The sequence below is a fragment of the Crinia signifera genome, chromosome 1, assembly GCF_055691185.1.
Source record: "Crinia signifera chromosome 1, ASM5569118v1, whole genome shotgun sequence".
Classification (NCBI taxonomy): domain Eukaryota; kingdom Metazoa; phylum Chordata; class Amphibia; order Anura; family Myobatrachidae; genus Crinia; species Crinia signifera.
Window position 1 is genome coordinate 168,647,517 of NC_139217.1, and position 16,666 is coordinate 168,664,182.

General features: G+C 40.3%; 1 protein-coding gene across 5 annotated transcripts in view; it reads left to right on the forward strand.

Moving 5' to 3' along the window:
- Positions 1 to 16,666, forward strand: part of WDFY3 (WD repeat and FYVE domain containing 3) — a 237,277-nt gene that overhangs the window by 39,062 nt on the left and 181,549 nt on the right. For all 5 annotated transcript variants that reach the window (XM_083176583.1, XM_083176592.1, XM_083176599.1 and 2 more), the window contains exon 2: positions 15,487 to 15,600. The gene's annotated coding sequence lies outside the window, so the exon portion shown is untranslated. The remainder of the gene's footprint in view (positions 1 to 15,486; positions 15,601 to 16,666) is intronic.

The window sequence follows — 16,666 nt, forward strand, 5'->3', positions numbered from 1 at the left end:
GTAGGTCTTTGATTTCATAATCAGGGAACTTAGACAGCCATTTTGACATGCCTCTATTTGAGTAGTCCAAGTCAATTTTAAAGTATCTGTAGTAAATGGAGATGGCCTTCCGTAATATGGGGGGTTTATTTAATAGCACATCTATTGGGTTTATCCAATCCTTCTCAGAGAATATCCTAATTACGGATGATATACAGTGTTGCACCTGCAGAAAGGCCAGAGGATACGCCACTAAGGTGCGATATTCAACAGCTGAAGCAAAAGTCAAAACCTGATGTAAATCCTTGTCAACCAAGCAATTCAGGATGGTTACACCACCTACTCTCCATATCATAAAGGGATATGACCGTTTTGGAATTCTAGACCGTTTTGGAATTCAGGATTATAATAAAGGGAAGTAAGAGGGATTTGTTAGAATGAAGACAAGCTTTCTTTTGTATTTTTTTTATTTAGATGCTTCAGTAAAATCTACACCTCATCTTGTGGTGTTTTATGTAGTGTATAAATCTACTGAAGAATGGCTCTGGCCTAAAGGTGCATATACACATTGTGATATGTACTTCTGATTTTGACTATATAGTCAAAATCAGAAGAAAAGTTATTGCATATCGCACAGTATCTGCACTGCTTGCGATGCCAATGTGAGGTCCCAATGAGGAAGGTATGGCAACAGGCCGGACAATTTTGATTATATTTTGTAAAATGTATTGTTCTAATATAGGCCAGTATTCAATGAGAAATGTTCTCCGTGCATGGCGAGAGATTTTTTTCTCTCGCCATGCACTCTCCGTGTTCCGGAGCCTCCTGCTCCCACTATTCAACGTGTTAAAGACTCGCCGCCACTCGCGGCGAGTCTTAACCCCTGCAGCGGACGAGCGTCCGCGGCAGGGAGCTGTCAGGGAGCCGGGGGACGTAGCAGCCAAGAGAGATTAAAGTCTCTCTTGGCTGCTGCAGGGGATATGGGGAGGGGAGCAGGGCTCCCCGGGACCCAGGCAGCACAGGCTGCCCCCCCTATAGCCAGCGGGGGACCCAGTATTCACTGTACCCGAACGTGCTTCGGGTGCAGTGAATATATGAATATCTAATGAGCGGCTCGAGCGCTCCGGCCCCCTGCTGGCTGCACTGTGTAAAAAAAAAAAAAAAAAAAAATTGTAAAAAAATATTTTTTTTTAAATTAAATATATATTCATGTGCTATAGGCACATGAATAAAAATAACATGGCCCTTCACAGAAAAAAAAACCTGATTTTTTGACACCAAAATTAAAAAAAACACCCTTTTAGTTTAAAAGTTCACATTCCTGCTCTCCATCAAAAGATGGAGAATTTCTACACGGAGAGAGACGGCGAGAATCACTTAGAAAGACGGAGAATATTTCACATTGAATAGGGTGGCTCGCCTTTGGAGAAAAAAAACCTCTCTCCACCGCGTGAAAAGCACAAACTCTCCAGAAATCACAGCGAATTTTTCTCATTGAATACTGGCCATAGTCAAAATATCAAGTAAACCTAGTCAAAATCAGTGGTTCAAGGTTCTGGGATTCTTTTTCAAGATGGCATTAATTAGTAATGTAGTTTGAGTGGCTTTTTAATTACAACTTCTTCAGGCATGATTCCACTTAAGTACAGCTTTCTAAGAAATGATTATGGACCTGAGTGCATTCTAGCATCCGCAGCAAAATGTCACCAAGATGGAACACTTCTCGGCATCGCTGCATCCCTATGCAGAAGTGTGGTGTAGCTGGTGACGTTCAATCTGATGTAGAACAGATAGTTTCACTACAAATTCATTCCAACTCTGAATGAAAAAAATAAAAATTATTAATATATTTTCAAGGTCTACATTTTATTGTTTTTGTGTCCATTTAAGAAGTTACTAGGTGGAGACTGGCAGAAGCTTAACAGGGCTCAATGTATACTCTAGACTGGAGTTATAAACTTATATATTGAATATAAATAATATAAATATTACCATTGTTTACTTTGTGAATTCCCATGTGCCCTTCCGAACATCAAGGGAAAACTAATATGTTTTACAAATGTACTAATATATCCTGGATGCAGTGTGTGTGTGTATAACATACATGTAACAGATGTTCTAAATCGCTGCTCAGTTAAATCGGAACACAGTGGGGCAAATTGAACTATGGGGCAGGTGTATTAAGCCTTAACAAGTGGAGAGAGATAAAGGACCATATAGACAGCTCCTAACTGCCATGCTAGTCTGTTTGGGAAATTACAGTTAGGTACTAAATGTCTGGTCTCTCTTTATCACCCTCCATATCTCTTTTTAAGATTTATGGGGCCTACACACATAGCAATTCCCAGACCTTTTCAATGCGATCTCTCTAGATCACTTAGAAAATGCCCCTACATTGCTCAGCTAACATTAATGACCCAGTGATTTTATATCCTGCATACTAGATAAATATATAATCGCCGGTGTCAGGGCCAAAGTTCTCTTGGACAACACTGGCTCTGACAGATCGCTCAGCTGTACGTCGCTGTGCAGTGCTGTGTGCTGAGTGTCCTGAGCTCTCTAGCATCGCTCAGAGCTCTCAACTTCCCATGTAAACCCCTTTAATACATTTGGTCCACAGAGTGATATTCTGGTTATCACTCATTACGAATTCTAAATCTTGATCCAGCCAATCAGCTCCTGTGATGTGTTTGAAAAGTAATAGGCACTGGTTGTCTGGAAAGCCATTTATCATTCGTAACAAGTGATAACAAGAATATAATTTATTGTTAAATCTGCCCACATATTTCTTGAGCCACCCAATATCTGTTGTTGAGCTGTTGTTGAACTACACATCCCAACATGCCCTGCATCAATTTTAGCATGGCCAAATAGTACAACTGTAGCAGGGCATGCTGGGATGTGTAGTTCAACAGCTGGAGTGTCAAGGTTAGCCATCGCTGGCCTAGCCCAATCCGCTGGAACTAGAAACATGGAATTTTGGGGAGTATATTTCTTCCATGACATAAGCCCCCATCAAGCAATGTTTTTTCTAATTCGACCCCTATTTTTTAGGCCAGTGAGATATCAACTTGGCTTTGGCTTACAAAGGTTTCCCACAAAAATACATAAAAACTTAATTCACCATTTTTGTCCTACTCAACCCCAAAAATCTGAAATAGGTATACCCAATGAGGGCATAACCCACTGAAAGTAAAAGGTAGCACAAACTTCCAAATATAGACTCAGAGGAGCAGTCACTCTTGCTTATATGGGTTGTAGCACTTTCCCAACTTACTAGGAATCATCCAATCTTGGAAATATACATTCAGTACACTCCTTCCTCTCAGGATAAATAAAAGTTTGTCGATTTTAACTCGCCCTGATCTTCTTCCTTTTAGAATTAGGGAACAGGGTGCTTATTACACTATTGAGTTAAGCCCTTACTTAGTATACCTATTACTGAGACAGAGCACTTAAGCCCCATAAACATGTAGTGATGTGTGCTAAGTGGTCTGGGCTAACCTATTGTATGCACTTGCTAGCTGATCTAACGAGATCTTACTAGGCGATGGCCTGCATGTGCTAAAGATCTGAGCTAGCGATGGCGGCGTGCAGGACCATGCATTACCATCGCTATGGGGTGTACATATACAGTGGTATCAGAACAAAATTGCAGAGATTAGTCACTGGAAAAAGCCTTACGAAATTTTATGGCATTCAAAACTTGAGATAAAGGTATTATTACTTGTAAATACTACCCTGTGAGTGTTGCTTTGCAGCCTCACAGTGGGGGCTATATAACAATATTTCACATTAGTTAAACTGTGAATCCACAAATTCAGGACTGCTCTGTAAGCTAAAGTCTAAATAATATCTGCCTGTAGACCAAACAGCATATTTGGCAGATAAAGGCCTCTCACTGTCTTCAAGTTCGTGATTTTTACTATCATTTTTATTACTGGTACAGTGCAAGGAAAACGGTCTTAAACTTGAGCCCATTGGTCCCAGTGGACACACTTGTGCAGTGCTATTTGTGTTTGGGAGCGATGTGACAGCTGCGCGGTTTGCAAGTTTAGCACAGTGGGGGTTGTCCGTCATTGACCTTTTTAAAATGAATGTAAAATTTAGGGATAATGCTTATTAGATGGTTACACCATCATTTTTAACATGTATTATTCATACGCCATTGGTGGGTATCCCTTACCAACTGCACACTCTCCTTTCTACAACCAGTTCTACATCCTCAAGGGAATAGAAACTGAGGGGTAGATTTATTAAGCTCGTGATGTGATAAAGTGTCTGGTTTTTATCACTGCCCAATCAGCTCCTACCTGTCATTTTTCAAACCAAGCCTGTAACTTCATAGTTAGGAGCTGATTGGCCGGTGATAAAAAACAAACACTTTATCACTTCACCGAGCTTAATAAATCTACCCCTGAGAAACATAGAATTTGACTTCAGATAAGAACCACTTGGCCCTTCTAGTCTGCCCCTCTTTTAAACATGTTACCTCAAACCATATTTGACCCCTGAATCTTTCTCCCTCTAGTTTCAGTGCATGTCCTCGTGTTCTGTTGCTCCTCTTCCTGTGAAGAATGTCTCCCACCTGTACCTTGTTAAAACCCTTGATATATTTGAAAGTTTCTATCATGTCCCCCCTTTCCCTTCTCTGCTCTAAAGTATACGTATTAAGATATTTTTTAGTCTTTCCTGGTATTTGCGATGTAGGCCATGCACCATTTTGGTTGCCCTTCTTTGTACAGTCTCTAATGTATTTATATCCTTCTGGAGATATGGCCTCCAGAACTGAACACAGTACTCTAGATGAGGTCATACCAATGACCTATACAGTGGCATTGGGGCAGATGTATTAAGCCTTAACAAGAGATAAATGCAAGGGTGATAAGGAGAGATAAACTTCCAGCCAATCAGCTCCTTACTGACTTTTTTCAAACACAGCCTGTAACATGGCAGTTAGCAGGTGATTGGCTGGATATTTATCTCTCCTTATCACCCTTGGATTTATCTCTTGTTAAAGCTTAATACATCTGCCCCTATATGACTTCTTTCTTTCTACTGCTGATACCTCTCCCTATGCAACCAAGCATCTGACTTGCCTTCTTCATTGCTTTGTTACATTGCCTACCTGCCTTTAAGTCCCCTGAAATAGTTACACCTAGATCCCTCTTTTCCTCAGTAGTTTCCATTATAGTGCCATTTATACTATATTGAGTCTTTGGATTTCTGAGACCCAAGTGCATGATTTTGCATTTTTTGCCATTAAACTGTAGTTGCCATGCTCTTTACCATTCCTCTAATCTACCTAGATCATCAATCATTTGTTTTACCCCTCCTGGTGTGTCTACCCTGTTGCATACCTTTTGTGTCATATGCAAAAACACACATTTTACCCTCAATTCCATTTGCAATATCACCAATAAAGATATTAAAAAGCACTGGTCTGAGTACAGATCCCTGGGGTACTCCACTTGTAACCTTTCCCTCCTTTGACTGTACTCCATTTACTACAACTCTGTTTTCTGTCCTGCAACCAAGATCTTATTCATTCAACTATCTTAGAATCCAATCCCAAATTTTCAAGTTTATTTAACAGTCTGCGATGTGGGACAGCGTCAAAAGCCTTACTAAAGTCTAGATAAGCTACATCTACAGCCCCACCTTGATCTATTACTTTAGTCACCCAGTCAAAAAGTCAATAAGATTTGTTTAACATAATCTTCCCCCAGTTTAACATAATCTTCTTTCGATCCTGTAAATGGCTGGTTTTGAGATATTCTACATCTCTTTGTTTTTAAGAGTGTTTCCATCAATTTCCCTACTACTGATGGTAAGGCTCACTGGTCAATAGTTGCTTCCACTTTTGCGCAGTGGGACTACATTCACTGTTTTCCAGTCCTCTGGGATTACTCCAGTAGCTAGTGACTGGTTCAATAATTATTTTATTGGTTTTACAGCTCCCCTTTAAGCTCTTTAAGTATCCTTGGATGTATCCCATCTTGCCCAATTGATTTATCCACTTTCAATTTTGACAGTTGTGTGAGGACTTTCTCCTCTGTAAATGTACTTGTTTCTCCCTCAGTTTTCTGACTATACTTGCAACTTAACTGTGGCCCATTCCCCTCTATTTCTGCACTGAATACTAGGGATTGGCTTTGTTATAGAAGATCTACACTATCAATAGTTTGATATAAAGATAATAATTTTTACTGTCAATAAATAAAAACAGTAAATTGACAGTAAAAATTATTATCTTTATATCAAACTATTGGTTTAATTCATTAGCGCTGCTCACATGCCTTGTGCGTGATTGGTTTTGTGTGCTTTTTTGGTGGGGATTGACTACCCCCACATTTTGAGCAGCAGCTTCTATTTAGAACCACAGCTACTGACATACTGTAGCGCCTGATTTCTTTCTTTGAAGTTTCTTTAAATTGGTCAACATATATGGCACTAGTTAATGGTCGATTTAAAAAAAAAAAATGGTTGAAACATTTATGGGATTTTTCTTTTGCCACATCTTGTATATTTCATGTTCTGTGATCACCATCAGTGCAAACGTAGACACTAGTGGGGCCACTTTGCTTGCCATGTTCCCCACAGATTACTATCCCAATCATAGTGAAAGCCCAGCCCGTGAAAATCACTGGGCTGGGGCAAATATTGCATTTTCGCATGATCGCTCTGCGTGCACTCTAGGCAAAAACGACCAGCGTGTATGCAGTGTGTATGCACCTTTAGTAGGACTAAGAGCCTTATTCAGAGATGGACGCAGTACTAAAACAGGCTTCTGTGATCCACTGCTGCATCCGAAGACAGCAGTGTCTCTCTCTGTGTGAACACTGTCCATCTGAGTAACCCTTGGGTCACTCGGGGTGGCCAGTGTTTCCACATACCTAATTTCTAGGTTTTAAGCATACCTTTGCAATTGTGCACCCAGCATGCTCATAGATCCCTGCCCAGTGCTTCCTTTACTTTGCAGCTTGCAAAATCAATAGCTAAAAATACATTCATTAGAAAACCAATAAAGCTACCATTTACATTAGTTATAGCTATTGTACAGCAATGTAGATGCTCAAACCAAAGCATCAGTAATACCAGCAGCAGCATTTTCCTAAGTGCAACTGCTTTAGATTTGTACAGTTCAAGAAGAATGATTTGTCTGGTTACAGCTTGTAAGCTCATAAAGAAAAACCTCATGCATTGTCTTGGCTAATACTGGAGTCTCACTTTAAATGGATTAAGATTTGTTTAATTCCTATTGCAAATGTGAGTTTTCTCTAATAGGCGGATGTAAAGCTAAACTGTCCTAATTTGTCTGACAGCTGTTCCAGAAGAACTCGGCAGTAAACGCATGCACTGTAATTGGCTTCCAGTTCTCGTTATGCCTATTCTAATCCATGTAGGCCTAGGTTTCACAACACTCCCCTTTTGACACAAACCTGTAGCATTGGCTAAAGCCCCTTCCCTTTTTCTATTTTTATTTCAATAAGTGATTTAACATTTGTAAGTAGAGAAGTTCTTTGTCAATCTACAATTATAGCTGAATATTTACTTTCCCACCTTTTTTAGGGGCTGGTTCAGATTCAGACGCAACTGCGTCAGTGTATTCATCTATTGGCAGCGGTCTGTCTGCAACTTTATGCAAATCCTGGTACATAGTCCTTTCATGCTGTGTCTGTATGTACAAGGTCTGGGAAATCAAATGTCCGCATCTCTAGACACTGAAATACAGTTTGGTGTGTCTTTGGGTGCTCCGTCAATCGTACCATTGAAACCTATGGCGAGTGCAGTTTCTCAGTTCAAGTATGGCTTCCTATGTGAGCGGTTGAGCGTCTGTGTACAAAACAACTTTCACCAAAGGTCCACGCCACTCCCAAAAGATGGACCAGCTCCATGCATGTGATAAGCCACCTCTCACTACATTTTTAACACTTTTCTTTAGACTTTGCTCCTTAACCTAAGTTCCCACCCTGTGTGCACACTCTATGGACTCCTGTGCAATGTGACATAGATGCATGCACAGAAGAACAAAATCACTGACCTGCTTTGCCGGATCAGGCCGTTAATCTCCTGGCATAAATATACATTGTAGCCTGTACGTAGTTATTAGATAAAGAACAGTGTTTCCAAAATCCCCAAAGCACCCTAACAGTCCACATTTTAAGGATATCCATGTTTAGGCACAGGTGACTTAATTAGCACCTCAGCCAGTGTGCTTTTGCCATCTGTGCGCAAGCAGGGATAGCTCAAAAACATGGACTGTTTGGGGTGCCTTGAGGGCTGCATTTGGCAACAACTGGTGTCGAGGCTTATAAGGAGAAGTCAAAACTTGATCCTGTAGAAGGCACAACTCTGTTATTCTAGGTTATTTTTTCTATAAAGTATATCATTGCTAATTATGGGGGAAGGAAGATTACAACGTTATTTGTTTCCCCGTCCCCAGTGGTGGAACTTGTGAGTGGCTGGCCCAGGTGCAAGAATATGATTTGGGATCCCTCCACTACCCTAACCTGAAAAGTCATTAATGGTCTGGTCAGCAATGGGCCCCCAGTCCTCAGGGGCCCTGGTGTAATGAACCTGCTGCACTATTGGTAATTGCACCTCTGCCAGTCCCTATCGTATAAGTCTGCGTGGCACTTTACCAGACTCGCTACAGTCTACTATAAGAAAAAGATATCTGCAGCAATACAAGTGCATCATCAGTGTTTTGGACCAAAAAGGATCTATGAAGCCAAATCCTCTTTCTTTATTAAAGGCCTGCAGGAGGTGATATGGCATAAAATAACTCACTGTTATCTGATGGTTTTTATTGGCAGTAATATGTTTTCTTACATACATATTTCGGTACTCTTTACTTAGAAGGGCGCCCACGATTTTGATCGTGGGCATCGTTAGTAAAAAATCTCGGGCATCTCGGGCATTGAATGCACTAAAAAATCGGGTGCGATCAACCGACGAGATGCCCGAGATTTCCCATAGGGAACAATGTTAAATGTCTCAATTGACCCAATTTTCCTGTTCAATGCCTCAATTGACCCGATTTTTCCATAGGAAACAATGTTAAATGGGCCACAGAGGCCAAATAGGCACCCTGAAGTGTATAATGGCCACCCGAATTGTTAACGCCACCCCACGATCAACGTCAACCCGATGCGTGGCGAGCGCAGCGAGCCCGCGTCCTACGACCTTTTCATACCCCCACTATCCACGTCGGCGTGGAGTTGAGAATAGAAAGTGTGGCGAGCGCAGCGAGCCACCGAGCCCGAAGCGTGGCGAGCGCACGCGGACAGCTGTGAAGCCCGCGAGGGGACGCGGATACCTGTGAAGGTATCCGCGTCCCCTCGCGGGGCTCGCTGCGCTCGCCACGCTTCGGGCTCGGTGGCTCGCTGCGCTCGCCACACTTTCTATTCTCAACTCCACGCCGACGTGGATAGTGGGAGTATGAAAAGGTCGTAGGACGCGTACCGCCGCCCCTCGTGGGCTCGCTGCGCTCGCCACGCTTTGGGTTGACGTTGATCGTGGGGTGGCGTTAACAATTCGGGTGGCCATTATTCACTTCAGGGTGCCTATTTGGCCTCTGTGGCCCATTTAACATTGTTTCCTATGGAAAAATTGGGTCAATTGAGGCATTGAACAGGAAAATCGGGTCAATTGAGACATTTAACATTGTTCCCTATGGGAAATCTCGGGCATCTCGTCTGTCGCATCGCACCTGATTTTTTAGTGCATTCAATGCCCGAGATGGCCGAGATGGGCGCCCTTCTAAGTAAAGAGTACCCATATTTCTTAATATAATACCATAATTTATAATGCGAATGTATAATATCTACTTGCCTAAATGTTTCTCATACTTTGTACACTACATGAGCACTGCCGTGTAAATAAGAATAGCAGCAATATCTACCAAATGAGTCAATTTCGAGTATCCAAAAGGGGGATAGTGACTACCAAAAAGTGACATTACTTCACTGGAAATAGTAGTCACATGGGAGGATCAAGAGTGATTTGAACAGATATGTGATCTGGCCTATTGTGTCATGTAGATTTTTGTGCCCACCACTTGGTCTACTGCTTGGATAAGATTACTCTTGTCCAACCCTCAGCTGGCAACATAATGAGTGTCAGGTAAGTGTCAGCTTACCATGTTCTAGCAGCACCTTCTGCCAGTTCCGGATTAAACGGTCGACCGTGTCCCAATTGGTCGGCGCCAAAAGGGTCAACATGCACAAAGTCAATAATGACAAAGGCTTGCCATGCACAATGATCAACATGTACAAGATCGGCATGGAAAAGTCGATTCGTTTTTCACGTTTATTTTGTTGTCAACACCTGAGCGCGTAGACCCACAATTAGTGTAGCGTGCACACTTGCATGGCTTGCTATTTTTTATGACCTGGCTTCTGGCATTTATTCCGCTATAAACGTGTGTTTAATTATTTTTCTGCTGAGTGTGAAATGGTTTTAATTGTTGACTTCTTTTAATCTGTAATTGCTTTTGATGGAATTTTTGTGTGGTTTTTTTTTTTTTTTTTTTTTTTTTTTTATACCTAGTTATCTTTGTAAATAAATTGCAGGAAATAAAGAAATGTCGAACTCCAGTAAACTGTTTAATAATGAGATCAAATGTAGTATGATAGATGCCTACAAATCCTTTTTTTATCAACATGCCTTGTATGCAAAATCATGAATTTACAAATACCATGATAGTTTAGTCACAGGATAAATCTAAAATCGTTAATCTTTTATTACTACTTTTGGATTTAGTAAACATTTAACGCTTGCATTACCATGTTTATGAAATATTTTGGATTATTTTTACTATGTGTAACTTTTTTTATAAATTGTATGGTTTGCTAAGGAATGTTGCTCTGATTTCATAGTTAAAGTTCTGTACAGTATGAGATGTTATAACAGCAGTAAAGAAGCCAAGTTGTTTTCCCAACATTCCCTACGTGATCACTAGGGCGGAGTGAAAAACTTGAAATTGAGATATTCAAAATCGGCTAGTGTGGAAAAGTTGTGACTTAAAACGTGCAAAATCATTTTGATCTGAGTCAACATCTTCTGATCTGGCAAGAGGCCTAAAGTTTTGCTTTTTAGGTGAAAACAACGAAACCTATGAAGATGCTCCGATCTAGTTCTAAGTATGTCAGGATGTCTTAGAGTGGTTCATTAATATACTTTAGCATAGTAAAAGAGAGTACGAGCTTGTCCTATTGCAAAGTGACTGACTTTGGCGGTAGAAATTGTGAATATTTTGTTTTCTCCTGCATAGTCCGCAGCGCTTTACAGAGTATAGTTGAACAATCACATCAGTCCCTGCCCCAGTGGAGCTTACAATCTATATTCCCTACCATATATACACGCACACACAGACATTCTAGGGTAAATTTTTTGGGGAGCCATTTAGCCTACCTGTATATTTTTGGATTGTGGGAGGAAACAGGCTAACTGTTACACCATCCGTACTGCCCCAGTATTTAAAACACTTCTGTTTTTTTGTCTTTACTTGTGGCAGTTTATTTTAAACATGAATACTTATAACTCTCCTTTCGGATATCCTCAAATGTAGAAAAACGTCAAAGCCCCTTCAACCATCCACAATAGGCTCGGTGGTATGTGGAGAAATTATAGGAGATGAAAATATAACATAGTGTAATAAATTTAATGACAATATTCGCAACATCAAAACAGGATTTTTCCATAGGCAAATAAAGTGCAAAGTGTGCGTTTACCATAAGGTATTGAACTGTGGGAAAAACAGTTCAATATAGGCTTGGGTAAGATGGAAATACCAGATGACTCCCCGGGCAGGCTAGCTAGTAAACCAGTCCAAGTATGGCAATCGTGTTCCTGGACACTTCCTTTGGTGTATATCAGCTGTTCTATTTTATCTCCTATAATTTCTCCACATGCCACCAAGCATATTGTGGATGGTTGAATGGGCTTTGAAGTTTTTCTACATTTAAGGATATCCGAAGCGCTGGTGAAGGGACTTTTCACTTTTTATCTGTATACAGTATGCATGTTTTGGGATTATAGGACGGTCCCTGAATAAAATCTTATCTAGCTTCTGGGTGCACAATAGTATATATTCTTTCCACCTTTTTTACTAGTTTAAACATGAATTGGTCTGAAAAACAGTTTTGCATCCCCTATGCTGTGAACAGGAATGGGCTGCATTACAGCATATAATTATGCCAAAGATAAGCCAATATAGTAACAGTTGAATACGTTGAAGTGTATTATATGTTATTATTTGTAATAAACAAATACATCTAATGTTTAGAAAAATAAAATCAAGAACATTCATGTTCCCAGCATACGGGATGCAAAAGTGATATGTAAAATGATACATGACCGTTTACACTGTTACTTGTAATACTTAGTGTAACAGTTACTGTTTTTCAATAACAGACTGCAACAGTTATTTCTTATTCATATACTCATGATTTTCTATCTTTGTATATGCACAAGAGAGCAGCATAAATCCAATTACCTCCTCACTGGGATGGAATTAGCAAGATCTAACAACCAGACACTATTATTGAGAAGACAAAACATACCGCACTCGCAGTGCTTCAAAAAATGCTAAATAGGATGTTTTTAATTTTTTTTTTATAGATTTCAAAAACAGTGCAGGGTTGTTTTTTTTAATGCTTTTTTTATACTTGATTGGCATTACTATCACAAAACAATCCTAAATTCATATAAGGTTACGAAAAATATAACCAGCTTTACTCCATATGTGCTATTGTCCTGTTATATGGAAGGTCGGTAGGACATTACTAGTGAAAAGGTAATGAGGCTTTTCTGTGAACTGTTGTATCACTGCCTTTTGGCCCCTGTTGTATCTCTGACTTTTGGCTCTTATTCAAACCTGATCTCAGTACAAATTTGTTCTCAATATGGGCAAAAAATGCTGCACTGCAGGTGGGGCAGATGTAACATGTGCAAAGAGTTAAATTTAGGTGGGTTGTGTTGAAACTGAAATCTAAATTGCAGTGTAAAGAAAATGCAGCCATTATTTACCCTGCACAGAAACAAAATAACTCACACAAATCTAATGCTGCTTTCAGACCGCAAAACTGGCTTTGACCAGGTATTTTAAAACGTTTCTAAAGACGGGTCTGCCAGCTAAAACCCCTTTAACACCACATATCTTTAAACGGTATTTCAGTGCAGTTTTTTTCCTTAAATGGTATTTCAGTGCAGTTTTTGTTCCTTCACAACACTGAACTCTTTTTAACCCGTAGAAAACAGTGGATGAAAAAAACGGGTCTGAAATGGGTAGGACCCTACTTTATTACCGTTTAGAAATACCAGTTCAATAGAACCGATAAATTCACTCTTCGCCTTTCAGACGGCACAAATTACCGTTTAAAAACTGTAAAAAAGAACGGGTAAAAAGTGCGGTCTGAAAGGGGCATAACTCTCTCTACACATGTTACATCTGCCCCACCTGCAGTGCAGCATTTTTTTGCCCATTTTGAGAACAATGGGGGCGGGGGATCTTAGAATGCACACCCGATTTACATGAGGTGCTATCATGCTGGGACTTGTAGTTCTGCAAAGAAAGACATGTGGTGCAGATGTACACTCCATATTATTAATCAAAATCAATCAATAATAGAGGTTCTTGGTATATTCATTGGCCAAGAAATATTTGCCCACCAACCAGCTTCACGGTAACCTCATTTCTGGTGGGTCCCTAATACTAGGAATCTGGGGCGCGGAACCCCAAAAAAGGCCAGCATAAGCCAGTCACCCCAGGGCAGCACACAAGTGAAAAACTAAGCTATAGATGTGTGTTAATAAGAAAGAAGCAGGAGCTAGAGGTTAAAAAGTGTAGTGCTAGGAAGTATAATATTAGTGAAAATAAATAGTGCTAAATAAATGTTAGGGTGTGCCACCCCGAAAGCAACTCGGTTACGTCAACTCAAGGGGAACCGCGCCCCAAATCCATCTCCAAGACTAGCAATTAGTGTAAATTTTTAGGTCTTACCTTCATTGTGCCCTCAGTTTGCAGTCTGTGGCTACCAGGGACCAAACTGGTGAACTAATGTTCAGATCAGGTGGGCGGGGTGCTACTCTAAGTTGAAGGAGTCCCAACCTTCAGGTGTACAGGTGTACACAATGTTATCTTATGGGGGCGGGGGATCTTAGAATGCACACCCGATTTACATGAGGGCACATTACATACTAGATAGAGGTAGAGAGTAATTACTCAACACTATCACAAAAATGCATGAAATCCCAAATGGTCATTCATGCGTTTTTGTGATAGATGTAGAGAGTAATTACTCACACTATCTAGTATGTAATATGTAATGTGGCCTTTATTGTAATATGTTTTTTGTAATACTTAGTGTCCTTGTGTAATACCTGTATTGTTTATAACATTACTTGTGATTATTACATTGCGTTTTGTATAATATGCATATCTGATGTTACTTCACCTTTATCCTTCTTCTCCTTTGGTTTTTAATTACACGCCGGTCTGTCTCTTGTCCGGGGCAGCTTTCCCGTCTTAGGCGGCGACGTCAGCACAAGGCGCCGGTTTCCATGGTGCGTGCCTCGCTTGTTGGGGCTGGTAACCATAACTCCGGTTGCAATTGCTGACACGCACTGATGATGTGGATCAGTGCCTGCAGGATGCGTGAGATGGCGTGCACGGTGGAGAGGGGATATAAGGTGAGTTTGTAACATATGTTTTATGCCTGATGATGATTGAATAAAATCAAAATGTTGCAGAGAGTTCCTGCCTAATTCGTGTTCTTCTAGATCAGAGTGCTGCTGTGGCTGCTTGAGAGCAGCGTGAGTTCATGTACATGACCTTTGCTATAGGGTCTTCAGCTGGCACCCACTTCTCTATCTGCAACAAACAATTAATCCGGTGTGCTTAGGTTGGGAAAGAGTAATAGAATAAGCATCTGTGTGACAGCGTTTTAAATCTTTAGCCCATCATTGCCTGGATTAAAATTAGTTCTGCATGTACATAATCAGCAACTAGTAAAACATCATAGATTGAATGCATTCTCTATGCAGTTTAGTTAACAAGACAAATGTTCATTTTGCAATGGCTATTGCAGTTCCAGCTACCACACAGCTATGCAGGATTAACTAAATTTTTTACCTTGTTATTGTACTATTTAATTACAATAATGTGTTTTTTTTTTATGTTTTTCAGTTGCATATTAAATCAGAACAGAATGTGAACACATTCACACACACCTACACTTATTTTTCCGAGGATACAGAAAAAAAATATTTTACCTTTTTGCTTTGTCAATTACCACTTCCTACGCCTAATGAATGTTTTGTTTTGAGACCACATATAATTTGCATGCTAATATTCATTCTGGGGGGTGCACTGATATGCTGAAACGACGTTGCTGATTGCTTAATATACAAATTTCTCATTATACTCTTAGCTGTTTATTCAAAAAAGAAACGTCAGTATGTATTTGCTTTCCATTTCAGCTGTTTGTCTGTCCTTTGCAGGTGGCTCCTTTCTAACGGCAGTGATGTTCTATGCAGAGTACGTTCAGTGGGAAGTTTAATCGTCTCCTAAGAAAAACTCCTGCAACCTCTAGCTTTGATGAGAAGAATTAAAAGGTAATATATTATTAGTTAGTTTATATCTCGTCACTTATTTTGTATACTGTGTACATTGTATATTTAAAGAAAACCATCCTAAAAGCAAAATGATTTACCATTTGTTTGGAAAATGCTCTCTGTATAATACCCCTTTCACAACGCACAAATAACTGGGGTCTCTGTGCATTGTGAAAGGGCCAATTTGAATATCCCGGGGGAAATATACTAAGATGTGTATTCTACTTCACATGTGATGTTTCTATGGGCAACCAATCAGATCCTGTCTACTATCTTCTAGAGGGTGCTAAATAAATAAGAAGTAGATTTTGGTTGGCAACATCACATGTGAAGTAGAGTACACATCTTAGTAAATTTCTCCCAGGATATTCAATTTCTGCCTCCTCCGCTGCCAGGAGCTCAGCCCCATGATGATGTCAGTGACCCAGCAATAAGCCAAGTCACTGAGAGCAGCTAAACACCGCAAATGCCACGTCGCTCCCGGGATGGACCCGTGTCCAAATCCCGAGTGCCACCCAGCATTAGAGATGTGAAAGGGGTATTATTGATTAAAACCAGCGATATTTGGGGATAAATGTAATAAAGCTTCTAAAAACAGAAGGAGGGGATGTTGCTTATAGCAGATTTTAGTCTATCATTTCTCTGTTGCGTCCTGGATAATGATAGATACAGTAGAACTGATTTGGTTGCTATGGGCAACCTCACTTTCATTTTTAGAAGCTTTAGTAAAAGTAGTTAGTTACGTTGTATTACGGGCTTCATCTTAATCAGCATTTTTTATACTGATTAATGAAGAGAATCTACATGGACAGTTTCACACTTCTAGTGGGCAAAATGTGTTTTGTTCTTACTCCCCATGTTCCTCCTTTGTCTGGCAGAGACTCTGTATTCACCAGGCATTGCTATGGTGCTTCAGATCAGCTGTTGTATCATGTTGCTGGCACAGAGAGACTACAAGGAAGCCACTGTGTGGGCTCTGACCTGACACAAGTATGTGTTTGGGCGTATGGAATGGAATTGCCTCACACAGTGTAGCTCAGAGGAAGGAAGTCATCTGCTGCTTCAC